The sequence below is a fragment of the Schistocerca serialis genome, chromosome 7 (genome assembly GCF_023864345.2).
Source record: "Schistocerca serialis cubense isolate TAMUIC-IGC-003099 chromosome 7, iqSchSeri2.2, whole genome shotgun sequence".
NCBI classification, from domain to species: Eukaryota; Metazoa; Arthropoda; class Insecta; order Orthoptera; family Acrididae; genus Schistocerca; species Schistocerca serialis.
Window position 1 is genome coordinate 603,725,151 of NC_064644.1, and position 24,591 is coordinate 603,749,741.

The 24,591-nt window shown below is 48.8% G+C and overlaps 32 non-coding genes across 32 annotated transcripts; all 32 read right to left on the reverse strand.

Moving 5' to 3' along the window:
* Positions 1 to 438: 438 nt before the first annotated feature.
* Positions 439 to 511, reverse strand: Trnaq-uug (transfer RNA glutamine (anticodon UUG)). The gene has a single exon. It is a non-coding gene; the product is annotated as a tRNA-Gln (tRNA).
* A 1,411-nt stretch (positions 512 to 1,922) lies between these two features.
* Positions 1,923 to 1,994, reverse strand: Trnat-agu (transfer RNA threonine (anticodon AGU)). Its single transcript has one exon. It is a non-coding gene; the product is annotated as a tRNA-Thr (tRNA).
* A 321-nt stretch (positions 1,995 to 2,315) lies between these two features.
* On the reverse strand, positions 2,316 to 2,388 carry Trnak-cuu (transfer RNA lysine (anticodon CUU)). The gene has a single exon. It is a non-coding gene; the product is annotated as a tRNA-Lys (tRNA).
* A 439-nt stretch (positions 2,389 to 2,827) lies between these two features.
* Positions 2,828 to 2,900, reverse strand: Trnaq-uug (transfer RNA glutamine (anticodon UUG)). The gene has a single exon. It is a non-coding gene; the product is annotated as a tRNA-Gln (tRNA).
* A 550-nt stretch (positions 2,901 to 3,450) lies between these two features.
* Positions 3,451 to 3,522, reverse strand: Trnat-agu (transfer RNA threonine (anticodon AGU)). Its single transcript has one exon. It is a non-coding gene; the product is annotated as a tRNA-Thr (tRNA).
* Positions 3,523 to 3,843: 321 nt separating this feature from the next.
* Trnak-cuu (transfer RNA lysine (anticodon CUU)) lies at positions 3,844 to 3,916 on the reverse strand. Its single transcript has one exon. It is a non-coding gene; the product is annotated as a tRNA-Lys (tRNA).
* Positions 3,917 to 4,355: 439 nt separating this feature from the next.
* Trnaq-uug (transfer RNA glutamine (anticodon UUG)) lies at positions 4,356 to 4,428 on the reverse strand. The gene has a single exon. It is a non-coding gene; the product is annotated as a tRNA-Gln (tRNA).
* A 1,411-nt stretch (positions 4,429 to 5,839) lies between these two features.
* Trnat-agu (transfer RNA threonine (anticodon AGU)) lies at positions 5,840 to 5,911 on the reverse strand. The gene has a single exon. It is a non-coding gene; the product is annotated as a tRNA-Thr (tRNA).
* A 321-nt stretch (positions 5,912 to 6,232) lies between these two features.
* On the reverse strand, positions 6,233 to 6,305 carry Trnak-cuu (transfer RNA lysine (anticodon CUU)). Its single transcript has one exon. It is a non-coding gene; the product is annotated as a tRNA-Lys (tRNA).
* Positions 6,306 to 6,744: 439 nt separating this feature from the next.
* Positions 6,745 to 6,817, reverse strand: Trnaq-uug (transfer RNA glutamine (anticodon UUG)). Its single transcript has one exon. It is a non-coding gene; the product is annotated as a tRNA-Gln (tRNA).
* Positions 6,818 to 7,365: 548 nt separating this feature from the next.
* Trnat-agu (transfer RNA threonine (anticodon AGU)) lies at positions 7,366 to 7,437 on the reverse strand. Its single transcript has one exon. It is a non-coding gene; the product is annotated as a tRNA-Thr (tRNA).
* Positions 7,438 to 7,758: 321 nt separating this feature from the next.
* On the reverse strand, positions 7,759 to 7,831 carry Trnak-cuu (transfer RNA lysine (anticodon CUU)). The gene has a single exon. It is a non-coding gene; the product is annotated as a tRNA-Lys (tRNA).
* Positions 7,832 to 8,270: 439 nt separating this feature from the next.
* Trnaq-uug (transfer RNA glutamine (anticodon UUG)) lies at positions 8,271 to 8,343 on the reverse strand. Its single transcript has one exon. It is a non-coding gene; the product is annotated as a tRNA-Gln (tRNA).
* Positions 8,344 to 8,891: 548 nt separating this feature from the next.
* On the reverse strand, positions 8,892 to 8,963 carry Trnat-agu (transfer RNA threonine (anticodon AGU)). The gene has a single exon. It is a non-coding gene; the product is annotated as a tRNA-Thr (tRNA).
* Positions 8,964 to 9,284: 321 nt separating this feature from the next.
* On the reverse strand, positions 9,285 to 9,357 carry Trnak-cuu (transfer RNA lysine (anticodon CUU)). The gene has a single exon. It is a non-coding gene; the product is annotated as a tRNA-Lys (tRNA).
* A 439-nt stretch (positions 9,358 to 9,796) lies between these two features.
* On the reverse strand, positions 9,797 to 9,869 carry Trnaq-uug (transfer RNA glutamine (anticodon UUG)). The gene has a single exon. It is a non-coding gene; the product is annotated as a tRNA-Gln (tRNA).
* A 545-nt stretch (positions 9,870 to 10,414) lies between these two features.
* Trnat-cgu (transfer RNA threonine (anticodon CGU)) lies at positions 10,415 to 10,486 on the reverse strand. The gene has a single exon. It is a non-coding gene; the product is annotated as a tRNA-Thr (tRNA).
* Positions 10,487 to 10,807: 321 nt separating this feature from the next.
* On the reverse strand, positions 10,808 to 10,880 carry Trnak-cuu (transfer RNA lysine (anticodon CUU)). Its single transcript has one exon. It is a non-coding gene; the product is annotated as a tRNA-Lys (tRNA).
* A 439-nt stretch (positions 10,881 to 11,319) lies between these two features.
* On the reverse strand, positions 11,320 to 11,392 carry Trnaq-uug (transfer RNA glutamine (anticodon UUG)). The gene has a single exon. It is a non-coding gene; the product is annotated as a tRNA-Gln (tRNA).
* A 542-nt stretch (positions 11,393 to 11,934) lies between these two features.
* Trnat-agu (transfer RNA threonine (anticodon AGU)) lies at positions 11,935 to 12,006 on the reverse strand. Its single transcript has one exon. It is a non-coding gene; the product is annotated as a tRNA-Thr (tRNA).
* A 321-nt stretch (positions 12,007 to 12,327) lies between these two features.
* On the reverse strand, positions 12,328 to 12,400 carry Trnak-cuu (transfer RNA lysine (anticodon CUU)). Its single transcript has one exon. It is a non-coding gene; the product is annotated as a tRNA-Lys (tRNA).
* Positions 12,401 to 18,731: 6,331 nt separating this feature from the next.
* Trnat-agu (transfer RNA threonine (anticodon AGU)) lies at positions 18,732 to 18,803 on the reverse strand. Its single transcript has one exon. It is a non-coding gene; the product is annotated as a tRNA-Thr (tRNA).
* Positions 18,804 to 19,124: 321 nt separating this feature from the next.
* Trnak-cuu (transfer RNA lysine (anticodon CUU)) lies at positions 19,125 to 19,197 on the reverse strand. Its single transcript has one exon. It is a non-coding gene; the product is annotated as a tRNA-Lys (tRNA).
* A 439-nt stretch (positions 19,198 to 19,636) lies between these two features.
* Trnaq-uug (transfer RNA glutamine (anticodon UUG)) lies at positions 19,637 to 19,709 on the reverse strand. Its single transcript has one exon. It is a non-coding gene; the product is annotated as a tRNA-Gln (tRNA).
* A 542-nt stretch (positions 19,710 to 20,251) lies between these two features.
* Trnat-agu (transfer RNA threonine (anticodon AGU)) lies at positions 20,252 to 20,323 on the reverse strand. The gene has a single exon. It is a non-coding gene; the product is annotated as a tRNA-Thr (tRNA).
* A 321-nt stretch (positions 20,324 to 20,644) lies between these two features.
* Trnak-cuu (transfer RNA lysine (anticodon CUU)) lies at positions 20,645 to 20,717 on the reverse strand. Its single transcript has one exon. It is a non-coding gene; the product is annotated as a tRNA-Lys (tRNA).
* Positions 20,718 to 21,156: 439 nt separating this feature from the next.
* On the reverse strand, positions 21,157 to 21,229 carry Trnaq-uug (transfer RNA glutamine (anticodon UUG)). Its single transcript has one exon. It is a non-coding gene; the product is annotated as a tRNA-Gln (tRNA).
* Positions 21,230 to 21,771: 542 nt separating this feature from the next.
* Positions 21,772 to 21,843, reverse strand: Trnat-agu (transfer RNA threonine (anticodon AGU)). Its single transcript has one exon. It is a non-coding gene; the product is annotated as a tRNA-Thr (tRNA).
* A 321-nt stretch (positions 21,844 to 22,164) lies between these two features.
* On the reverse strand, positions 22,165 to 22,237 carry Trnak-cuu (transfer RNA lysine (anticodon CUU)). The gene has a single exon. It is a non-coding gene; the product is annotated as a tRNA-Lys (tRNA).
* Positions 22,238 to 22,676: 439 nt separating this feature from the next.
* Positions 22,677 to 22,749, reverse strand: Trnaq-uug (transfer RNA glutamine (anticodon UUG)). Its single transcript has one exon. It is a non-coding gene; the product is annotated as a tRNA-Gln (tRNA).
* Positions 22,750 to 23,294: 545 nt separating this feature from the next.
* On the reverse strand, positions 23,295 to 23,366 carry Trnat-agu (transfer RNA threonine (anticodon AGU)). Its single transcript has one exon. It is a non-coding gene; the product is annotated as a tRNA-Thr (tRNA).
* A 321-nt stretch (positions 23,367 to 23,687) lies between these two features.
* On the reverse strand, positions 23,688 to 23,760 carry Trnak-cuu (transfer RNA lysine (anticodon CUU)). Its single transcript has one exon. It is a non-coding gene; the product is annotated as a tRNA-Lys (tRNA).
* Positions 23,761 to 24,591: the final 831 nt, after the last annotated feature.

Sequence of the window (24,591 nt, forward strand, 5' to 3'; positions counted from 1 at the left end):
CCACACAACGCGTTACGAGCCATACAATACTTATGGGACCTGCGACCATCTATGGAAGGCCCTTTTCACTACAGCTTGTTTCCTGCTGCCACAAACGAGCTACAATCCTATTCAATGAAAAATTGTCTCCGAAAGGAATCAAATCTACTTGAAATGATACGTGGCTATCAGCGCCGTTATTCAACACACATGCTCGACTGTGCGCAGACGCCTGTGGCGTAGCTCTTGGGTCCTGAATCAGACGCAGTAGTTCCAACAAAAACTCTCCTGATCGGCACAGTGCCGAAAATTTCGCTACAGAACCCCCTTGTCTTGCTTGTGCTTCAGGTAGACGCCGGTTTGCAGCCAGGAAGCGGGCAGGAGCAACTTTCAACTAGTTTTGTAGTACTCAAACAACACAGTAAAACAGCATGCATCTTTTGCAGAACTGGAAAAAGTCGACCGTGACAGGATTCGAACCTGCAATCTTCGGATCCAAAGTCCGACGCCTTATCCATTAGGCCACACGGTCACTGGCGCAATGTGCTTACCCACACACACCTCATTTTCACCATTTGTGCGCTTGCCGGAATGAATTTCCCATCTTTGACGCAATTCTCCATCTCCAATTTCAGTACTAAAAATGCGACGCTACTTCTTGCAGTGTCCCATCGCAAGTTACATTCAAGCCCTTATGACGCTGATCAAACAAGAGGTTGCAAATCAGCTTCAATCGCTTACTGCCATCTCAGTCGGTTGCAGAAGGTACCTCACCATATGTCATACAATGGCGAGTTGCCGCTATTACCAAAGCGGCGGCGGCGCCGACGACGACGACAGCCGCGAGGGTCTCTACCAGGGGTAGAAATTACTTCACAAGAACTAAGTATTTCACGTCGGCATTCTCCAGAGACTGCCACAAGCAGCAGTTTTTTTTTTTTTTTTTTACTTTATTGTTATTTTAAAACCTGTACAATTCAGGTAGGCTGGCAGCGGCACACTACGCCGCTCTTCAGCCATAGCGTTTTACAAGAGTATGAAACATGGTGAATGACTATGAACAAAGTGATGGGCAAAAGAGAGAGGTCACAGAGACATAAAAAACACGGAGTCGTTCACATGTGACGATAACAACACTGAAAACACGTTGGCACGGCGCACAGAACACTGGTGAGTCCGACGGCACAAGTGAACGTAGGAGTGGGACGGCGGACACCAAAAACACTATATGACGTCACACACACGAAGCACAAAAGGCGACGATCTCCGGCGCGCGAATGGTCACTATACGTGTGCGAGTCCGGGGACCTGCCAAGAGAGGAGGAGGAGGGAGGGGAGTGGGAGGGCGAGAGGGGAGAGCAGAGATGCCACGGGCAGGGGAGATAGGGGGAGGGAGGAAGGGGGAGAGGAAGCCCGTGGGAAGAGGGGGAAGGGAGGGGACAGGGAGATGGGAAAAGAAGGGAAGAGAAGAGAAGGGAGGGAGGGTGCCGAAAGGAAAGGACACGGGAAGTGGGAGGTGGGGCAGGGTCAAAGTTGATAGGAGGGGTAGATGGAGGGGACGAGGACATCATCAGGGAGAGGGAGCCGGCGGAAGCCACCTTGGGAGAGGGCATGGAGGGTGGAGAGATGGAGACCGGGTGGGACGTGCGAATACAGGCGCGGCAGCGGGCGGGGGTGGGAGAGGAGTGGGGAAACGAGCGGGTGAGGAGGATCAAGTTTACGTGAGGTGTACAGGATACGAATCCTTTCAAGGAAAAGGAGGAGGTGGGGGAAGGGGATGAGATCATAGAAGCAGCAGTTTCTGGTGCCTACTTTAATAGCACCTTTCGCACTTTTCATTTGCGAGAGAAATTCTTAAATACCGCAACCATTCATAATTTTTTTTATTCTTGACCGCTTTTTTCGAAAGGGCTACGGTAGAAGGGGCTGTTACAAAATTCGTTTGCCTCCTGTGAGGATCGAACTCACGACCTCTGGTTTACTAGACCAGCGCTCTGCCACTGAGATAAGGAGGCGCCGCCTAGTGCACTTTTCGGGTACTTTATTCTAATGGAGTAGTGAATCGGAGCCCTTCAGCTGGAAACGCACCGCATTAGCGACCATTATTTGTATTTAGTTAGCACAGCTGCTCCTTTCCTACACATCTCACACGATATCGATGTACACCTAAAATTCCAAAACAACACATTTATTTCATTTCAGAGTTACTTTCAGCTTCAAAAACCATTCCTCTGATATTCATACGAAGCTAGGCATCGTCGTAACCCGTTACGTTTTTTACGCAAGGCTCACGAGAGGGGCGCAGGTTGCATGCGCGTAGACACAAAATTTTGCGCCGCCCAGCGTGGGGCTCGAACCCACGACCCTGAGATTAAGAGTCTCATGCTCTACCGACTGAGCTAGCCGGGCTCCACACAACGCGTTACGAGCCATACAATACTTATGGGACCTGCGACCATCTATGGAAGGCCCTTTTCACTACAGCTTGTTTCCTGCTGCCACAAACGAGCTACAATCCTATTCAATGAAAAATTGTCTCCGAAAGGAATCAAATCTACTTGAAATGATACGTGGCTATCAGCACCGTTATTCAACACACATGCTCGACTGTGCGCAGACGCCTGTGGCGTAGATCTTGGGTCCTGAATCAGACGCAGTATTTCCAACAAAAACTCTCCTGATCGGCACAGTGCCGAAAATTTCGCTACAGAACCCCCTTGTCTTGCTTGTGCTTCAGGTAGACGCCGGTTTGCAGCCAGGAAGCGGGCAGGAGCAACTTTCAACTAGTTTTGTAGTACTCAAACAACACAGTAAAACAGCATGCATCTTTTGCAGAACTGGAAAAAGTCGACCGTGACAGGATTCGAACCTGCTATCTTCGGATCCAAAGTCCGACGCCTTATCCATTAGGCCACACGGTCACTGGCGCAATGTGCTTACCCACACACACACCTCATTTTCGCCATTTGTGCGCTTGCCGGAATGAATTTCCCATCTTTGACGCAATTCTCCATCTCCAATTTCAGTACTAAAAATGCGACGCTACTTCTTGCTGTGTCCCATCGCAAGTTACATTCAAGCCCTTATGACGCTGATCAAACAAGAGGTTGCAAATCAGCTTCAATCGCTTACTGCCATCTCAGTCGGTTGCAGAAGGTACCTCACCATATGTCATACAATGGCGAGTTGCCGCTATTACCAAAGCGGCGGCGGCGCCGACGACGACGACGACGACAGCCGCGAGGGTCTCTACCAGGGGTAGAAATTACTTCACAAGAACTAAGTATTTCACGTCGGCATTCTCCAGAGACTGCCAAAAGCAGCAGTTTCTGGTGCCTACTTTAATAGCACCTTTCGCACTTTTCATTTGCGAGAGAATTTCTTAAATACCGCACCCATTCATAATTTTTTTTATTCTTGACCGCTTTTTTCGAAAGGGCTACGGTAGAAGGGGCTGTTACAAAATTCGTTTGCCTCCTGTGAGGATCGAACTCACGACCTCTGGTTTACTAGACCAGCGCTCTGCCACTGAGCTAAGGAGGCGCCGCCTAGTGCACTTTTCGGGTACTTTATTCTAATGGAGTAGTGAATCGGAGCCCTTCAGCTGGAAACGCACCGCATTAGCGACCATTATTTGTATTTAGTTAGCACAGCTGCTCCTTTCCTACACATCTCACACGATATCGATGTACACCTAAAATTCCAAAACAACACATTTATTTCATTTCAGAGTTACTTTCAGCTTCAAAAACCATTCCTCTGATATTCATACGAAGCTAGGCATCGTCATAACCCGTTACGTTTATTACGCAAGGCTCACGAGAGGGGCGCAGGTTGCATGCGCGTAGACACAAAATTTTGCGCCGCCCAGCGTGGGGCTCGAACCCACGACCCTGAGATTAAGAGTCTCATGCTCTACCGACTGAGCTAGCCGGGCTCCACACAACGCGTTACGAGCCATACAATACTTATGGGACCTGCGACCATCTATGGAAGGCCCTTTTCACTACAGCTTGTTTCCTGCTGCCACAAACGAGCTACAATCCTATTCAATGAAAAATTGTCTCCGAAAGGAATCAAATCTACTTGAAATGATACGTGGCTATCAGCGCCGTTATTCAACACACATGCTCGACTGTGCGCAGACGCCTGTGGCGTAGCTCTTGGGTCCTGAATCAGACGCAGTAGTTCCAACAAAAACTCTCCTGATCGGCACAGTGCCGAAAATTTCGCTACAGAACCCCCTTGTCTTGCTTGTGCTTCAGGTAGACGCCGGTTTGCAGCCAGGAAGCGGGCAGGAGCAACTTTCAACTAGTTTTGTAGTACTCAAACAACACAGTAAAACAGCATGCATCTTTTGCAGAACTGGAAAAAGTCGACCGTGACAGGATTCGAACCTGCAATCTTCGGATCCAAAGTCCGACGCCTTATCCATTAGGCCACACGGTCACTGGCGCAATGTGCTTACCCACACACACCTCATTTTCACCATTTGTGCGCTTGCCGGAATGAATTTCCCATCTTTGACGCAATTCTCCATCTCCAATTTCAGTACTAAAAATGCGACGCTACTTCTTGCAGTGTCCCATCGCAAGTTACATTCAAGCCCTTATGACGCTGATCAAACAAGAGGTTGCAAATCAGCTTCAATCGCTTACTGCCATCTCAGTCGGTTGCAGAAGGTACCTCACCATATGTCATACAATGGCGAGTTGCCGCTATTACCAAAGCGGCGGCGGCGCCGACGACGACGACAGCCGCGAGGGTCTCTACCAGGGGTAGAAATTACTTCACAAGAACTAAGTATTTCACGTCGGCATTCTCCAGAGACTGCCACAAGCAGCAGTTTTTTTTTTTTTTTTTTACTTTATTGTTATTTTAAAACCTGTACAATTCAGGTAGGCTGGCAGCGGCACACTACGCCGCTCTTCAGCCATAGCGTTTTACAAGAGTATGAAACATGGTGAATGACTATGAACAAAGTGATGGGCAAAAGAGAGAGGTCACAGAGACATAAAAAACACGGAGTCGTTCACATGTGACGATAACAACACTGAAAACACTTTGGCACGGCGCACAGAACACTGGTGAGTCCGACGGCACAAGTGAACGTAGGAGTGGGACGGCGGACACCAAAAACACTATATGACGTCACACACACGAAGCACAAAAGGCGACGATCTCCGGCGCGCGAATGGTCACTATACGTGTGCGAGTCCGGGGACCTGCCAAGAGAGGAGGAGGAGGGAGGGGAGTGGGAGGGCGAGAGGGGAGAGCAGAGATGCCACGGGCAGGGGAGATAGGGGGAGGGAGGAAGGGGGAGAGGAAGCCCGTGGGAAGAGGGGGAAGGGAGGGGACAGGGAGATGGGAAAAGAAGGGAAGAGAAGAGAAGGGAGGGAGGGTGCCGAAAGGAAAGGACACGGGAAGTGGGAGGTGGGGCAGGGTCAAAGTTGATAGGAGGGGTAGATGGAGGGGACGAGGACATCATCAGGGAGAGGGAGCCGGCGGAAGCCACCTTGGGAGAGGGCATGGAGGGTGGAGAGATGGAGACCGGGTGGGACGTGCGAATACAGGCGCGGCAGCGGGCGGGGGTGGGAGAGGAGTGGGGAAACGAGCGGGTGAGGAGGATCAAGTTTACGTGAGGTGTACAGGATACGAATCCTTTCAAGGAAAAGGAGGAGGTGGGGGAAGGGGATGAGATCATAGAAGCAGCAGTTTCTGGTGCCTACTTTAATAGCACCTTTCGCACTTTTCATTTGCGAGAGAAATTCTTAAATACCGCAACCATTCATAATTTTTTTTATTCTTGACCGCTTTTTTCGAAAGGGCTACGGTAGAAGGGGCTGTTACAAAATTCGTTTGCCTCCTGTGAGGATCGAACTCACGACCTCTGGTTTACTAGACCAGCGCTCTGCCACTGAGATAAGGAGGCGCCGCCTAGTGCACTTTTCGGGTACTTTATTCTAATGGAGTAGTGAATCGGAGCCCTTCAGCTGGAAACGCACCGCATTAGCGACCATTATTTGTATTTAGTTAGCACAGCTGCTCCTTTCCTACACATCTCACACGATATCGATGTACACCTAAAATTCCAAAACAACACATTTATTTCATTTCAGAGTTACTTTCAGCTTCAAAAACCATTCCTCTGATATTCATACGAAGCTAGGCATCGTCGTAACCCGTTACGTTTTTTACGCAAGGCTCACGAGAGGGGCGCAGGTTGCATGCGCGTAGACACAAAATTTTGCGCCGCCCAGCGTGGGGCTCGAACCCACGACCCTGAGATTAAGAGTCTCATGCTCTACCGACTGAGCTAGCCGGGCTCCACACAATGCGTTACGAGCCATACAATACTTATGGGACCTGCGACCATCTATGGAAGGCCCTTTTCACTACAGCTTGTTTCCTGCTGCCACAAACGAGCTACAATCCTATTCAATGAAAAATTGTCTCCGAAAGGAATCAAATCTACTTGAAATGATACGTGGCTATCAGCACCGTTATTCAACACACATGCTCGACTGTGCGCAGACGCCTGTGGCGTAGATCTTGGGTCCTGAATCAGACGCAGTATTTCCAACAAAAACTCTCCTGATCGGCACAGTGCCGAAAATTTCGCTACAGAACCCCCTTGTCTTGCTTGTGCTTCAGGTAGACGCCGGTTTGCAGCCAGGAAGCGGGCAGGAGCAACTTTCAACTAGTTTTGTAGTACTCAAACAACACAGTAAAACAGCATGCATCTTTTGCAGAACTGGAAAAAGTCGACCGTGACAGGATTCGAACCTGCTATCTTCGGATCCAAAGTCCGACGCCTTATCCATTAGGCCACACGGTCACTGGCGCAATGTGCTTACCCACACACACCTCATTTTCGCCATTTGTGCGCTTGCCGGAATGAATTTCCCATCTTTGACGCAATTCTCCATCTCCAATTTCAGTACTAAAAATGCGACGCTACTTCTTGCTGTGTCCCATCGCAAGTTACATTCAAGCCCTTATGACGCTGATCAAACAAGAGGTTGCAAATCAGCTTCAATCGCTTACTGCCATCTCAGTCGGTTGCAGAAGGTACCTCACCATATGTCATACAATGGCGAGTTGCCGCTATTACCAAAGCGGCGGCGGCGCCGACGACGACGACGACGACAGCCGCGAGGGTCTCTACCAGGGGTAGAAATTACTTCACAAGAACTAAGTATTTCACGTCGGCATTCTCCAGAGACTGCCAAAAGCAGCAGTTTCTGGTGCCTACTTTAATAGCACCTTTCGCACTTTTCATTTGCGAGAGAATTTCTTAAATACCGCACCCATTCATAATTTTTTTTATTCTTGACCGCTTTTTTCGAAAGGGCTACGGTAGAAGGGGCTGTTACAAAATTCGTTTGCCTCCTGTGAGGATCGAACTCACGACCTCTGGTTTACTAGAACAGCGCTCTGCCACTGAGATAAGGAGGCGCCGCCTAGTGCACTTTTCGGGTACTTTATTCTAATGGAGTAGTGAATCGGAGCCCTTCAGCTGGAAACGCACCGCATTAGCGACCATTATTTGCATTTAGTTAGCACAGCTGCTCCTTTCCTACACATCTCACACGATATCGATGTACACCTAAAATTCCAAAACAACACATTTATTTCTTTTCAGAGTTACTTTCAGCTTCAAAAACCATTCCTCTGATATTCATACGAAGCTAGGCATCGTCGTAACCCGTTACGTTTATTACGCAAGGCTCACGAGAGGGGCGCAGGTTGCATGCGCGTAGACACAAAATTTTGCGCCGCCCAGCGTGGGGCTCGAACCCACGACCCTGAGATTAAGAGTCTCATGCTCTACCGACTGAGCTAGCCGGGCTCCACACAACGCGTTACGAGCCATACAATACTTATGGGACCTGCGACCATCTATGGAAGGCCCTTTTCACTACAGCTTGTTTCCTGCTGCCACAAACGAGCTACAATCCTATTCAATGAAAAATTGTCTCCGAAAGGAATCAAATCTACTTGAAATGATACGTGGCTATCAGCACCGTTATTCAACACACATGCTCGACTGTGCGCAGACGCCTGTGGCGTAGATCTTGGGTCCTGAATCAGACGCAGTAGTTCCAACAAAAACTCTCCTGATCGGCACAGTGCCGAAAATTTCGCTACAGAACCCCCTTGTCTTGCTTGTGCTTCAGGTAGACGCCGGTTTGCAGCCAGGAAGCGGGCAGGAGCAACTTTCAACTAGTTTTGTAGTACTCAAACAACACAGTAAAACAGCATGCATCTTTTGCAGAACTGGAAAAAGTCGACCGTGACAGGATTCGAACCTGCTATCTTCGGATCCAAAGTCCGACGCCTTATCCATTAGGCCACACGGTCACTGGCGCAATGTGCTTACCCACACACACCTCATTTTCGCCATTTGTGCGCTTGCCGGAATGAATTTCCCATCTTTGACGCAATTCTCCATCTCCAATTTCAGTACTAAAAATGCGACGCTACTTCTTGCTGTGTCCCATCGCAAGTTACATTCAAGCCCTTATGACGCTGATCAAACAAGAGGTTGCAAATCAGCTTCAATCGCTTACTGCCATCTCAGTCGGTTGCAGAAGGTACCTCACCATATGTCATACAATGGCGAGTTGCCGCTATTACCAAAGCGGCGGCGGCGCCGACGACGACGACGACGACAGCCGCGAGGGTCTCTACCAGGGGTAGAAATTACTTCACAAGAACTAAGTATTTCACGTCGGCATTCTCCAGAGACTGCCAAAAGCAGCAGTTTCTGGTGCCTACTTTAATAGCACCTTTCGCACTTTTCATTTGCGAGAGAATTTCTTAAATACCGCACCCATTCATAATTTTTTTTATTCTTGACCGCTTTTTTCGAAAGGGCTACGGTAGAAGGGGCTGTTACAAAATTCGTTTGCCTCCTGTGAGGATCGAACTCACGACCTCTGGTTTACTAGAACAGCGCTCTGCCACTGAGATAAGGAGGCGCCGCCTAGTGCACTTTTCGGGTACTTTATTCTAATGGAGTAGTGAATCGGAGCCCTTCAGCTGGAAACGCACCGCATTAGCGACCATTATTTGCATTTAGTTAGCACAGCTGCTCCTTTCCTACACATCTCACACGATATCGATGTACACCTAAAATTCCAAAACAACACATTTATTTCATTTCAGAGTTACTTTCAGCTTCAAAAACCATTCCTCTGATATTCATACGAAGCTAGGCATCGTCGTAACCCGTTACGTTTATTACGCAAGGCTCACGAGAGGGGCGCAGGTTGCATGCGCGTAGACACAAAATTTTGCGCCGCCCAGCGTGGGGCTCGAACCCACGACCCTGAGATTAAGAGTCTCATGCTCTACCGACTGAGCTAGCCGGGCTCCACACAACGCGTTACGAGCCATACAATACTTATGGGACCTGCGACCATCTATGGAAGGCCCTTTTCACTACAGCTTGTTTCCTGCTGCCACAAACGAGCTACAATCCTATTCAATGAAAAATTGTCTCCGAAAGGAATCAAATCTACTTGAAATGATACGTGGCTATCAGCACCGTTATTCAACACACATGCTCGACTGTGCGCAGACGCCTGTGGCGTAGATCTTGGGTCCTGAATCAGACGCAGTAGTTCCAACAAAAACTCTCCTGATCGGCACAGTGCCGAAAATTTCGCTACAGAACCCCCTTGTCTTGCTTGTGCTTCAGGTAGACGCCGGTTTGCAGCCAGGAAGCGGGCAGGAGCAACTTTCAACTAGTTTTGTAGTACTCAAACAACACAGTAAAACAGCATGCATCTTTTGCAGAACTGGAAAAAGTCGACCGTGACAGGATTCGAACCTGCTATCTTCGGATCCAAAGTCCGACGCCCTATCCATTAGGCCACACGGTCACTGGCGCAATGTGCTTACCCACACACACCTCATTTTCGCCATTTGTGCGCTTGCCGGAATGAATTTCCCATCTTTGACGCAATTCTCCATCTCCAATTTCAGTACTAAAAATGCGACGCTACTTCTTGCTGTGTCCCATCGCAAGTTACATTCAAGCCCTTATGACGCTGATCAAACAAGAGGTTGCAAATCAGCTTCAATCGCTTACTGCCATCTCAGTCGGTTGCAGAAGGTACCTCACCATATGTCATACAATGGCGAGTTGCCGCTATTACCAAAGCGGCGGCGGCGCCGACGACGACGACGACAGCCGCGAGGGTCTCTACCAGGGGTAGAAATTACTTCACAAGAACTAAGTATTTCACGTCGGCATTCTCCAGAGACTGCCAAAAGCAGCAGTTTCTGGTGCCTACTTTAATAGCACCTTTCGCACTTTTCATTTGCGAGAGAATTTCTTAAATACCGCACCCATTCATAATTTTTTTTATTCTTGACCGCTTTTTTCGAAAGGCCTACGGTAGAAGGGGCTGTTACAAAATTCGTTTGCCTCCTGTGAGGATCGAACTCACGACCTCTGGTTTACGAGAACAGCGCTCTGCCACTGAGCTAAGGAGGCGCCGCCTAGTGCACTTTTCGGGTACTTTATTCTAATGGAGTAGTGAATCGGAGCCCTTCAGCTGGAAACGCACCGCATTAGCGACCATTATTTGCATTTAGTTAGCACAGCTGCTCCTTTCCTACACATCTCACACGATATCGATGTACACCTAAAATTCCAAAACAACACATTTATTTCATTTCAGAGTTACTTTCAGCTTCAAAAACCATTCCTCTGATATTCATACGAAGCTAGGCATCGTCGTAACCCGTTACGTTTATTACGCAAGGCTCACGAGAGGGGCGCAGGTTGCATGCGCGTAGACACAAAATTTTGCGCCGCCCAGCGTGGGGCTCGAACCCACGACCCTGAGATTAAGAGTCTCATGCTCTACCGACTGAGCTAGCCGGGCTCCACACAACGCGTTACGAGCCATACAATACTTATGGGACCTGCGACCATCTATGGAAGGCCCTTTTCACTACAGCTTGTTTCCTGCTGCCACAAACGAGCTACAATCCTATTCAATGAAAAATTGTCTCCGAAAGGAATCAAATCTACTTGAAATGATACGTGGCTATCAGCACCGTTATTCAACACACATGCTCGACTGTGCGCAGACGCCTGTGGCGTAGATCTTGGGTCCTGAATCAGACGCAGTAGTTCCAACAAAAACTCTCCTGATCGGCACAGTGCCGAAAATTTCGCTACAGAACCCCCTTGTCTTGCTTGTGCTTCAGGTAGACGCCGGTTTGCAGCCAGGAAGCGGGCAGGAGCAACTTTCAACTAGTTTTGTAGTACTCAAACAACACAGTAAAACAGCATGCATCTTTTGCAGAACTGGAAAAAGTCGACCGTGACAGGATTCGAACCTGCTATCTTCGGATCCAAAGTCCGACGCCTTATCCATTAGGCCACACGGTTACTGGCGCAATGTGCTTACCCACACACACCTCATTTTCGCCATTTGTGCGCTTGCCGGAATGAATTTCCCATCTTTGACGCAATTCTCCATCTCCAATTTCAGTACTAAAAATGCGACGCTACTTCTTGCTGTGTCCCATCGCAAGTTACATTCAAGCCCTTATGACGCTGATCAAACAAGAAGTTGCAAATCAGCTTCAATCGCTTACTGCCATCTCAGTCGGTTGCAGAAGGTACCTCACCATATGTCATACAATGGCGAGTTGCCGCTATTACCAAAGCGGCGGCGGCGCCGACGACGACGACAGCCGCGGGGGTCTCTACCAGGGGTAGAAATTACTTCACAAGAACTAAGTATTTCACGTCGGCATTCTCCAGAGACTGCCACAAGCAGCAGTTTCTGGTGCCTACTTTAATAGCACCTTTCGCACTTTTCATTTGCGAGAGAAATTCTTAAATACCGTAACCATTCATAATTTTTTTTATTCTTGACCGCTTTTTTCGAAAGGGCTACGGTAGAAGGGGCTGTTACAAAATTCGTTTGCCTCCTGTGAGGATCGAACTCACGACCTCTGGTTTACTAGAACAGCGCTCTGCCACTGAGATAAGGAGGCGCCGCCTAGTGCACTTTTCGTGTACTTTATTCTAATGGAGTAGTGAATCGGAGCCCTTCAGCTGGAAACGCACCGCATTAGCGACCATTATTTGTATTTAGTTAGCACAGCTGCTCCTTTCCTACACATCTCACACGATATCGATGTACACCTAAAATTCCAAAACAACACATTTATTTCATTTCAGAGTTACTTTCAGCTTCAAAAACCATTCCTCTGATATTCATACGAAGCTAGGCATCGTCGTAACCCGTTACGTTTATTACGCAAGGCTCACGAGAGGGGCGCAGGTTGCATGCGCGTAGACACAAAATTTTGCGCCGCCCAGCGTGGGGCTCGAACCCACGACCCTGAGATTAAGAGTCTCATGCTCTACCGACTGAGCTAGCCGGGCTCCACACAACGCGTTACGAGCCATACAATACTTATGGGACCTGCGACCATCTATGGAAGGCCCTTTTCACTACAGCTTGTTTCCTGCTGCCACAAACGAGCTACAATCCTATTCAATGAAAAATTGTCTCCGAAAGGAATCAAATCTACTTGAAATGATACGTGGCTATCAGCACCGTTATTCAACACACATGCTCGACTGTGCGCAGACGCCTGTGGCGTAGATCTTGGGTCCTGAATCAGACGCAGTAGTTCCAACAAAAACTCTCCTGATCGGCACAGTGCCGAAAATTTCGCTACAGAACCCCCTTGTCTTGCTTGTGCTTCAGGTAGACGCCGGTTTGCAGCCAGGAAGCGGGCAGGAGCAACTTTCAACTAGTTTTGTAGTACTCAAACAACACAGTAAAACAGCATGCATCTTTTGCAGAACTGGAAAAAGTCGACCGTGACAGGATTCGAACCTGCTATCTTCGGATCCAAAGTCCGACGCCTTATCCATTTTTTTTTTTTTTTTTTTTTTTTTTTTTTTTAGCTTCTACGCTTTAAATTTATTAGTTTTTTTTTTTTTTTTTTTTTTTTTTTTTTTTTTTTTTTTTTTTAATGGTATAACATAAAGTAAATGAAAACAAAAGGGATGAGTGGCTTCGACTCATGAATGCCATCTCCGAGAAGAAATCCTCTGTATGTGCCGCCTCCATCGGCATTGTGGTTGTTCGTTATTTTTTTCAAATTACCTTTGGCAACCGTACTTTAGGGGCCCTCTTACGTCGGAAAACTGTAAGGTCGGCTTCTCGGGTTGCAATGTGTTCACTCCGTTGCGAGTTCGTCCTGTTTCATCGTGTGGTCTCTTCTCTTTACTGTCCTGTCTTGTCTACTCTTAGCTTTACACCCGCCAATTCTGTGGGGGATCCATGATCGCTTTAATGAGAAAATTTGCGTATTCCTGTTTGTAATGTGGAAGTTTGCGAAGTCCATCGTGCTGTGTTTGTAAATATGTCGAAAAGTCTCCAATACTACGTTCTGAGTTTGTAATAATATAGTAGATTGCTTGTCCTTTCAGCCAGGTTACGGCATTTCGTTTCGTGGTAGGGTAGAGGTCATCGTCCGGTAGAAGTAGACTCTTAAGGGTGATGGCTTGAGGGGACGTGCGTTGTAGAAATGCCAAGAGGTTTCTAACCGCTTTCCAGATGTCTTGCGCCGTACCGCATACGAATGTGTGTTCATCAGTATCTTGCACGTTACAGGTTGCACAAAGGGAAGTATCAGCCAAATGTATCGAATGTAAGCGGGAAGTCGTGGGAAGTTTCCTATTGACCACGTAATACCACAATGCTCTCACTCCCGTTGGCAAATGTGGATGATGAACACTTCTCCATACACGTGGCCAGACTGCCTCGGGGTACTTAACTTCAATACTGTTTCGAGCGTGCGTCGTGAGCAAATATTTGTACACTGCTCGCACTGTGACTATCTGTTCCTCAGGCATTCCCAGGCGGATGTAGCTATAGTCAAGCAAAAATTGCTTGATATGATGAAGGTCGTCTGGTATGTGATGAACATCCACAGGCGCGTCAAGATTAGCCGGCTTTATTTCGTTCAATAGAAAAGTGGTGATACTATTGGGCGAATTCTTCCACCTGCTAAATGTAGAACTGACGTACAGGGCCCGTGTCTTCGTATAGACGTCGGTGAGGTTGAGACCACCTGACGCCGACGGCAGAGTCAACGTAGAATACTTGACTTTGAAAATGTGGCCGCGGCTGACAAAGTGGCCGAAGGCAGCTAACAATCTGCTTGCCATCGGGAGGGGTAGCGGGAGTACGCGTGCCACATAGTTAACTTTAGAGACGAGATAAATGTTCACCAAGGCCACGCGTTGTATTTCGTCCAGCGACCTGAGGGTATGTTGACGTATGCTCGCGCGCACTGTATTTAGCAAATCTTTGTAATTGATTGCAATCGTGCGTCGGATGTCACGAGTAAATTTCACTCCCAAGCACTTCATGACCGTGATCACCTTGATCTGTCCAGGAATAGGGGCCTTCAATCCGCGACCGATGTTCAGGACACCGGACTTCATTACATTCAACTGAGCCCCCGCCGCCTTCCTATACTGCTCTACTATGTCCATCGCCGTCCGTATCTCAGACGTGGTTCGCACAAGAAAGGCCACATCATCCGCGTAGGCGCGGCATACAAACTTGTGACCATACATCAGGACACCCTGGAGGTGTGAGGTCAGCGCTGTTAATAGCGGCTCGATGGCTATAGCAAACAGCGCCATCGACATAGGGCAGCCCTGTCTGACCGAACTTTCAATAGTTATCGGCCCCACTGATCGCCCGTTGAGCAAAATCGTGGACTGGGAGTGGCGCAGCAGTCGTGCGATGATGGTGAGGAAACGGTGGGGGAAGTTCATTGTCTGCATGGTTTTCAGTAATACTCATGGTTCACACGGTCGAATGCTTTGTCAAAATCGAGAGCAACCAAGGCGCACGGAATGCGACAGGCGGCAGCTACCGTTATGACGTCGCGATAGTCACACAAGGTGTCGTGAATGTTGCGGCCTATACCGACACTCGTTTGTGGCGGGGCTGTAACCGTGTTCATCACCGGTTTGAGTCTCCTAGCTATAATCCTTGCAAAGATCTTATAATCACAGTTTAGAAGTGTGAGCGGGCGGTAGTGTTTTGCGGATTGCGCCAATGGTGACTTAGGAACCGGTATGATCAAGCCCTCACTGAATTGTCGCGGGATGTCTTTGTCGGGGTCCATTAATTCCTGGCATATGCACGTCAGTTTCGGTAACAACAGTCGTTTAAATGTGCGATAGAACTCCACCGGTAGGCCGTCTGGACCAGGTGACTTGTTCTCAGGGCCCGTCAGCAGTGCATCTTCTACTTCCTCTTCTGTAGGTTCAGCCAACAATTGAAGTGCTTCCGTCTGATTCACCTTGCGGGTTATACCCGACAGTAAAGCCTCCATCGCCTCGTGATCCACAGGGCCAGCGGCGTATAGCGTCGCATAATAGTGCTTCATCTCAGCTGATATCTCACGCTGCTGCAACAACAAACATCCGTCCTCCGTCCGTAGTTCAGTGACCAGTTTCCTGCGGCGACCTGTCCGCTCCTTAAGTACGTGATAGATGGAAGGTTGCTCGCCTGCGACACCGTCACGAAGTCGCGCCCTGACTTTGCACCCGATGAGCTTTTGACGCGTCAAAGCCGTAATCGTGGCTTTTATCCGTTGTATTTCCTGGTGATTGTCTATAATCGACGCGTCCGGGCGGTATAAGTCTCGAAGGACCTGGAAATAGAACTCGACCGTCCTGGTGTACCATTCCTTCCTGTCACGGGAGTATCCCATAAAGGCCTTCCTGATCGTCGGTTTTGCACAGTTTAGCCACCATTCCAACGCCGAGGCATATTGAGAAAACCTTCTCTCACAAGCCGCCCAAGACGCAGCGAAGAGTTCATGGCATGCCTGTTCGTCCAAATGCGATACATTCAACTTCCAGTATCCTCTTCCACGGTACGTCCCTTGGCGTTGGAGGTTGAGTGTACAAATGTACGCCGCGTGGTCAGAGAAGACGGTCGGCCATATCTCCGTCTGCAAAAGTCTTCGACTTAAATCCAGCGTGACGTAAATACGATCGAGTCGGCTGGCGGAGTGAGTCGTGATATGCGTGAATCCTGGCCTATCGCCATTGACGTGTTCCCAGGTATCAATAAAATGAAAGTCCCGTATTATAGCCGCTAGATCCGGACAAGTGTTAAAATGTGGCGTCTGGTCTTTCGGCGATAGGACGCAGTTGTAATCGCCACCGAATATAATGTGGTCGTAATGGCCTACAAGCAATGGTGCAATAGCATCGTTAAAAAACGCCGCCCGTTGCGGTCTATTACCAGTCCCTGAAGGGGCATAGACGTTGACAATACGAGTATCGTAAATGGTGAGTGCCATACCTCTCGCCGTTGGGAGGTACTCTACGTCAGTCGCTAGTATCCCTTCCTTTGTGAGGATGGCTGTTCCAAGTTCTTGCACAGTCCCGGGATGAGTGAAGGCTATATATCCACTAATCGTGGCGAGGTCTATGTTCTTCACCTCTTGTAGTAAGACCACGTCGAGTTCGGCCGCATATAACATATCACGGAAGGTCTGTAGCTTAAGATTGCTGCTGATACTGTTGATGTTGACAGTCCCTATCCTGTAAGCTTGTGCAGAAGTCATTCGCGGATGGAAGAAAGGAAGGCCTTTTCTGTGACTACACACACTATAGATTAGTGGTCGCTGGGGCGGGGGGGAAGCCCATCCGTATCATCCCCGACCCCGCGCATGACCGCTGTCCCCACACCAACCATAGGATCGTCATTCAAGTCCCCTCCTGGCGGAACGTTTTCCACATCATCGGCCCAGTTGCCGGTCGCCCGGAGGCCAACCTCCGTCGTGTCGCCGTCAAGTGTCTGCATGGGTATGTCATGCGGGGTCACCTCCCGTGTCGCGTGCACTACCATCCGTTCGGTGGGAGGGGTAGGTGGCTCGGCCGTCGCAAGAATGTCCGCCGGAATGAGGACCTGGTGGATGCCATCGTCTTGTGCTACCGGTGTTCCTCCAAGTGTGCGGGCAACCCGCTGAGCCTTTTCTCGCACCTCCTTCGCCGTCTGGTCCGCGTTCGGGGGCGCAATCCGTTGTTTTTTGCGTCTGCGGGGTGAGTGCCGTGGTCGGCCCATCTCATTATCGGAAGATACGGTCTGGTCCGGCTCCTGCGGGCCCTCCGGATCCTGGAGCACGACGTTTTCAGCCGCAGCAACTGCGGCATGGCCCTCGTCATCGGGAGTTACCTGTTGCTCTGACTGGGCAGCGGATAAGTTTGTCGCCGTTATCTGGTTCGTGACTATGGGCGCAACGTTGGTCTCAGGTGGTGACGGGCGAGGAGCCGCCTCCTCTACTAGTAAGTGATCCGGTTCCGGTCCTCTGACTGCCGCAACGTAACTTACCGGCAACGACTGCATAGTCGCAGGTCTTTCGGATTCTCCCACTGGTAACTGCGCTATCCTCCGCTGCATGCAGTCCGAGCGAACATGGCCTTCCTTACCACAACCTGAGCACGTTCGGGGTTGCCCGTCATACATGACAATGGCTCTACATCCACTGACGTATATATATGAAGGGACGTGACGCCGAAGATCAATTTTGATCTGCCGCACCCCATTGAGAACAGGGAAGGTATTGAAAGTTGTCCACTTCTCCGCTGTATTACTTAAGACCGTGCCATATGTAGTAAGAACTTGATTGATCTGCCCTGCAGGCACCTCAAACGGAAGCTCAAAGATCCTAATGGTCCTGACGCCAAGTCCCGCCATTTCAACCGTCACATCCCCCACGTTACCGTCACAATGGGTGAACTTAAATCGACCTCCCGAAGAGGCTATTACTCGTGCACAGCAGTCTGTGTTCGACATCTTCACATAGACTGTTCGGCTAACTATCGACAAATGGATACCGATAACGTCGCCAAATTGTAACTTCACTACATCGCGCAAAAAGGCCTCTACTTCGTATGGCTTAGGTCGTGCATAATGGTCGTCGAAACTAAATTTCAGTGTATTTGTACGGAAATGAGACTCCATCGTTACCACGTGTACATGATTAAATTCCTCGAGAAACGGCTAGTCCCACCGTGTTGACTCACCACTCGCCGCGGAGCTGGCCGGAACAGCGAGGACGTAAACAGCGCACGGCCGCTCACCTCGCCAGCCGCGAGTAGACTGTCCATTAGGCCACACGGTCACTGGCGCAATGTGCTTACCCACACACACCTCATTTTCGCCATTTGTGCGCTTGCCGGAATGAATTTCCCATCTTTGACGCAATTCTCCATCTCCAATTTCAGTACTAAAAATGCGACGCTACTTCTTGCTGTGTCCCATCGCAAGTTACATTCAAGCCCTTATGACGCTGATCAAACAAGAGGTTGCAAATCAGCTTCAATCGCTTACTGCCATCTCAGTCGGTTGCAGAAGGTACCTCACCATATGTCATACAATGGCGAGTTGCCGCTATTACCAAAGCGGCGGCGGTGCCGACGACGACGACAGCCGCGAGGGTCTCTACCAGGGGAAGAAATTACTTCACAAGAACTAAGTATTTCACGTCGGCATTCTCCAGAGACTGCCACAAGCAGCAGTTTCTGGTGCCTACTTTAATAGCACCTTTCGCACTTTTCATTTGCGAGAGAAATTCTTAAATACCGCAACCATTCATAATTTTTTTTATTCTTGACCGCTTTTTTCGAAAGGGCTACGGTAGAAGGGGCTGTTACAAAATTCGTTTGCCTCCTGTGAGGATCGAACTCACGACCTCTGGTTTACTAGACCAGCGCTCTGCCACTGAGCCAAGGAGGCGCCGCCTAGTGCACTTTTCGGGTACTTTATTCTAATGGAGTAGTGAATCGGAGCCCTTCAGCTGGAAACGCACCGCATTAGCGACCATTATTTGTATTTAGTTAGCACAGCTGCTCCTTTCCTACACATCTCACACGATATCGATGTACACCTAAAATTCCAAAACAACACATTTATTTCATTTCAGAGTTACTTTCAGCTTCAAAATCCATTCCTCTGATATTCATACGAAGCTAGGCATCGTCGTAACCCGTTACGTTTATTACGCAAGGCTCACGAGAGGGGCGCAGGTTGCATGCGCGTAGACACAAAATTTTGCGCCGCCCAGCGTGGGGCTCGAACCCACGACCCTGAGATTAAGAGTCTCATGCTCTACCGACTGAGCTAGCCGGGCTCCACACAACGCGTTACGAGCCATACAATACTTATGGGACCTGCGACCATCTATGGAAGGCCCTTTTCACTACAGCTTGTTTCCTGCTGCCACAAACGAGCTACAATCCTATTCAATGAAAAATTGTCTCCGAAAGGAATCAAATCTACTTGAAATGATACGTGGCTATCAGCACCGTTATTCAACACACATGCTCGACTGTGCGCAGACGCCTGTGGCGTAGATCTTGGGTCCTGAATCAGACGCAGTAGTTCCAACAAAAACTCTCCTGATCGGCACAGTGCCGAAAATTTCGCTACAGAACCCCCTTGTCTTGCTTGTGCTTCAGGTAGACGCCGGTTTGCAGCCAGGAAGCGGGCAGGAGCAACTTTCAACTAGTTTTGTAGTACTCAAACAACACAGTAAAACAGCATGCATCTTTTGCAGAACTGGAAAAAGTCGACCGTGACAGGATTCGAACCTGCTATCTTCGGATCCAAAGTCCGACGCCTTATCCATTAGGCCACACGGTTACTGGCGCAATGTGCTTACCCACACACACCTCATTTTCGCCATTTGTGCGCTTGCCGGAATGAATTTCCCATCTTTGACGCAATTCTCCATCTCCAATTTCAGTACTAAAAATGCGACGCTACTTCTTGCTGTGTCCCATCGCAAGTTACATTCAAGCCCTTATGACGCTGATCAAACAAGAAGTTGCAAATCAGCTTCAATCGCTTACTGCCATCTCAGTCGGTTGCAGAAGGTACCTCACCATATGTCATACAATGGCGAGTTGCCGCTATTACCAAAGCGGCGGCGGCGCCGACGACGACGACAGCCGCGGGGGTCTCCACCAGGGGTAGAAATTACTTCACAAGAACTAAGTATTTCACGTCGGCATTCTCCAGAGACTGCCACAAGCAGCAGTTTCTGGTGCCTACTTTAATAGCACATTTCGCACTTTTCATTTGCGAGAGAAATTCTTAAATACCGCAACCATTCATAATTTTTTTTATTCTTGACCGCTTTTTTCGAAAGGGCTACGGTAGAAGGGGCTGTTACAAAATTCGTTTGCCTCCTGTGAGGATCGAACTCACGACCTCTGGTTTACTAGAACAGCGCTCTGCCACTGAGATAAGGAGGCGCCGCCTAGTGCACTTTTCGTGTACTTTATTCTAATGGAGTAGTGAATCGGAGCCCTTCAGCTGGAAACGCACCGCATTAGCGACCATTATTTGTATTTAGTTAGCACAGCTGCTCCTTTCCTACACATCTCACACGATATCGATGTACACCTAAAATTCCAAAACAACACATTTATTTCATTTCAGAGTTACTTTCAGCTTCAAAAACCATTCCTCTGATATTCATACGAAGCTAGGCATCGTCGTAACCCGTTACGTTTATTACGCAAGGCTCACGAGAGGGGCGCAGGTTGCATGCGCGTAGACACAAAATTTTGCGCCGCCCAGCGTGGGGCTCGAACCCACGACCCTGAGATTAAGAGTCTCATGCTCTACCGACTGAGCTAGCCGGGCTCCACACAACGCGTTACGAGCCATACAATACTTATGGGACCTGCGACCATCTATGGAAGGCCCTTTTCACTACAGCTTGTTTCCTGCTGCCACAAACGAGCTACAATCCTATTCAATGAAAAATTGTCTCCGAAAGGAATCAAATCTACTTGAAATGATACGTGGCTATCAGCACCGTTATTCAACACACATGCTCGACTGTGCGCAGACGCCTGTGGCGTAGATCTTGGGTCCTGAATCAGACGCAGTAGTTCCAACAAAAACTCTCCTGATCGGCACAGTGCCGAAAATTTCGCTACAGAACCCCCTTGTCTTGCTTGTGCTTCAGGTAGACGCCGGTTTGCAGCCAGGAAGCGGGCAGGAGCAACTTTCAACTAGTTTTGTAGTACTCAAACAACACAGTAAAACAGCATGCATCTTTTGCAGAACTGGAAAAAGTCGACCGTGACAGGATTCGAACCTGCTATCTTCGGATCCAAAGTCCGACGCCTTATCCATTAGGCCACACGGTCACTGGCGCAATGTGCTTACCCACACACACCTCATTTTCGCCATTTGTGCGCTTGCCGGAATGAATTTCCCATCTTTGACGCAATTCTCCATCTCCAATTTCAGTACTAAAAATGCGACGCTACTTCTTGCTGTGTCCCATCGCAAGTTACATTCAAGCCCTTATGACGCTGATCAAACAAGAGGTTGCAAATCAGCTTCAATCGCTTACTGCCATCTCAGTCGGTTGCAGAAGGTACCTCACCATATGTCATACAATGGCGAGTTGCCGCTATTACCAAAGCGGCGGCGGCGCCGACGACGACGACAGCCGCGAGGGTCTCTACCAGGGGAAGAAATTACTTCACAAGAACTAAGTATTTCACGTCGGCATTCTCCAGAGACTGCCACAAGCAGCAGTTTCTGGTGCCTACTTTAATAGCACCGTTCGCACTTTTCATTTGCGAGAGAAATTCTTAAATACCGCAACCATTCATAATTTTTTTTATTCTTGACCGCTTTTTTCGAAAGGGCTACGGTAGAAGGGGCTGTTACAAAATTCGTTTGCCTCCTGTGAGGATCGAACTCACGACCTCTGGTTTACTAGACCAGCGCTCTGCCACTGAGCTAAGGAGGCGCCGCCTAGTGCACTTTTCGGGTACTTTATTCTAGTGGAGTAGTGAATCGGAGCCCTTCAGCTGGAAACGCACCGCATTAGCGACCATTATTTGTATTTAGTTAGCACAGCTGCTCCTTTCCTACACATCTCACACGATATCGATGTACACCTAAAATTCCAAAACAACACATTTATTTCATTTCAGAGTTACTTTCAGCTTCAAAAACCATTCCTCTGATATTCATACGAAGCTAGGCATCGTCGTAACCCGTTACGTTTATTACGCAAGGCTCACGAGAGGGGCGCAGGTTGCATGCGCGTAGACACAAAATTTTGCGCCGCCCAGCGTGGGGCTCGAACCCACGACCCTGAGATTAAGAGTCTCATGCTCTACCGACTGAGCTAGCCGGGCTCCACACAACGCGTTACGAGCCATACAATACTTATGGGACCTGCGACCATCTATGGAAGGCCCTTTTCACTACAGCTTGTTTCCTGCTGCCACAAACGAGCTACAATCCTATTCAATGAAAAATTGTCTCCGAAAGGAATCAAATCTACTTGAAATGATACGTGGCTATCAGCACCGTTATTCAACACACATGCTCGACTGTGCGCAGACGCCTGTGGCGTAGATCTTGGGTCCTGAATCAGACGCAGTAGTTCCAACAAAAACTCTCCTGATCGGCACAGTGCCGAAAATTTCGCTACAGAACCCCCTTGTCTTGCTTGTGCTTCAGGTAGACGCCGGTTTGCAGCCAGGAAGCGGGCAGGAGCAACTTTCAACTAGTTTTGTAGTACTCAAACAACACAGTAAAACAGCATGCATCTTTTGCAGAACTGGAAAAAGTCGACCGTGACAGGATTCGAACCTGCTATCTTCGGATCCAAAGTCCGACGCCTTATCCATTAGGCCACACGGTCACTGGCGCAATGTGCTTACCCACACACACCTCATTTTCGCCATTTGTGCGCTTGCCGGAATGAATTTCCCATCTTTGACGCAATTCTCCATCTCCAATTTCAGTACTAAAAATGCGACGCTACTTCTTGCTGTGTCCCATCGCAAGTTACATTCAAGCCCTTATGACGCTGATCAAACAAGAGGTTGCAAATCAGCTTCAATCGCTTACTGCCATCTCAGTCGGTTGCAGAAGGTACCTCACCATATGTCATACAATGGCGAGTTGCCGCTATTACCAAAGCGGCGGCGGCGCCGACGACGACGACGACAGCCGCGAGGGTCTCTACCAGGGGAAGAAATTACTTCACAAGAACTAAGTATTTCACGTCGGCATTCTCCAGAGACTGCCACAAGCAGCAGTTTCTGGTGCCTACTTTAATAGCACCTTTCGCACTTTTCATTTGCGAGAGAAATTCTTAAATACCGCAACCATTCATAATTTTTTTTATTCTTGACCGCTTTTTTCGAAAGGGCTACGGTAGAAGGGGCTGTTACAAAATTCGTTTGCCTCCTGTGAGGATCGAACTCACGACCTCTGGTTTACTAGACCAGCGCTCTGCCACTGAGCTAAGGAGGCGCCGCCTAGTGCACTTTTCGGGTACTTTATTCTAATGGAGTAGTGAATCGGAGCCCTTCAGCTGGAAACGCACCGCATTAGCGACCATTATTTGTATTTAGTTAGCACAGCTGCTCCTTTCCTACACATCTCACACGATATCGATGTACACCTAAAATTCCAAAACAACACATTTATTTCATTTCAGAGTTACTTTCAGCTTCAAAAACCATTCCTCTGATATTCATACGAAGCTAGGCATCGTCGTAACCCGTTACGTTTATTACGCAAGGCTCACGAGAGGGGCGCAGGTTGCATGCGCGTAGACACAAAATTTTGCGCCGCCCAGCGTGGGGCTCGAACCCACGACCCTGAGATTAAGAGTCTCATGCTCTACCGACTGAGCTAGCCGGGCTCCACACAACGCGTTACGAGCCATACAATACTTATGGGACCTGCGACCATCTATGGAAGGCCCTTTTCACTACAGCTTGTTTCCTGCTGCCACAAACGAGCTACAATCCTATTCAATGAAAAATTGTCTCCGAAAGGAATCAAATCTACTTGAAATGATACGTGGCTATCAGCACCGTTATTCAACACACATGCTCGAATGTGCGCAGACGCCTGTGGCGTAGATCTTGGGTCCTGAATCAGACGCAGTAGTTCCAACAAAAACTCTCCTGATCGGCACAGTGCCGAAAATTTCGCTACAGAACCCCCTTAGCTTGCTTGTGCTTCAGGTAGACGCCGGTTTGCAGCCAGGAAGCGGGCAGGAGCAACTTTCAACTAGTTTTGTAGTACTCAAACAACACAGTAAAACAGCATGCATCTTTTGCAGAACTGGAAAAAGTCGACCGTGACAGGATTCGAACCTTCTATCTTCGGATCCAAAGTCTGACGCCTTATCCATTAGGCCACACGGTCACTGGCGCAATGTGCTTACCCACACACACACCTCATTTTCGCCATTTGTGCGCTTGCCGGAATGAATTTCCCATCTTTGACGCAATTCTCCATCTCCAATTTCAGTACTAAAAATGCGACGCTACTTCTTGCTGTGTCCCATCGCAAGTTACATTCAAGCCCTTATGACGCTGATCAAACAAGAGGTTGCAAATCAGCTTCAATCGCTTACTGCCATCTCAGTCGGTTGCAGAAGGTACCTCACCATATGTCATACAATGGCGAGTTGCCGCTATTACCAAAGCGGCGGCGGCGCCGACGACGACGACAGCCGCGAGGG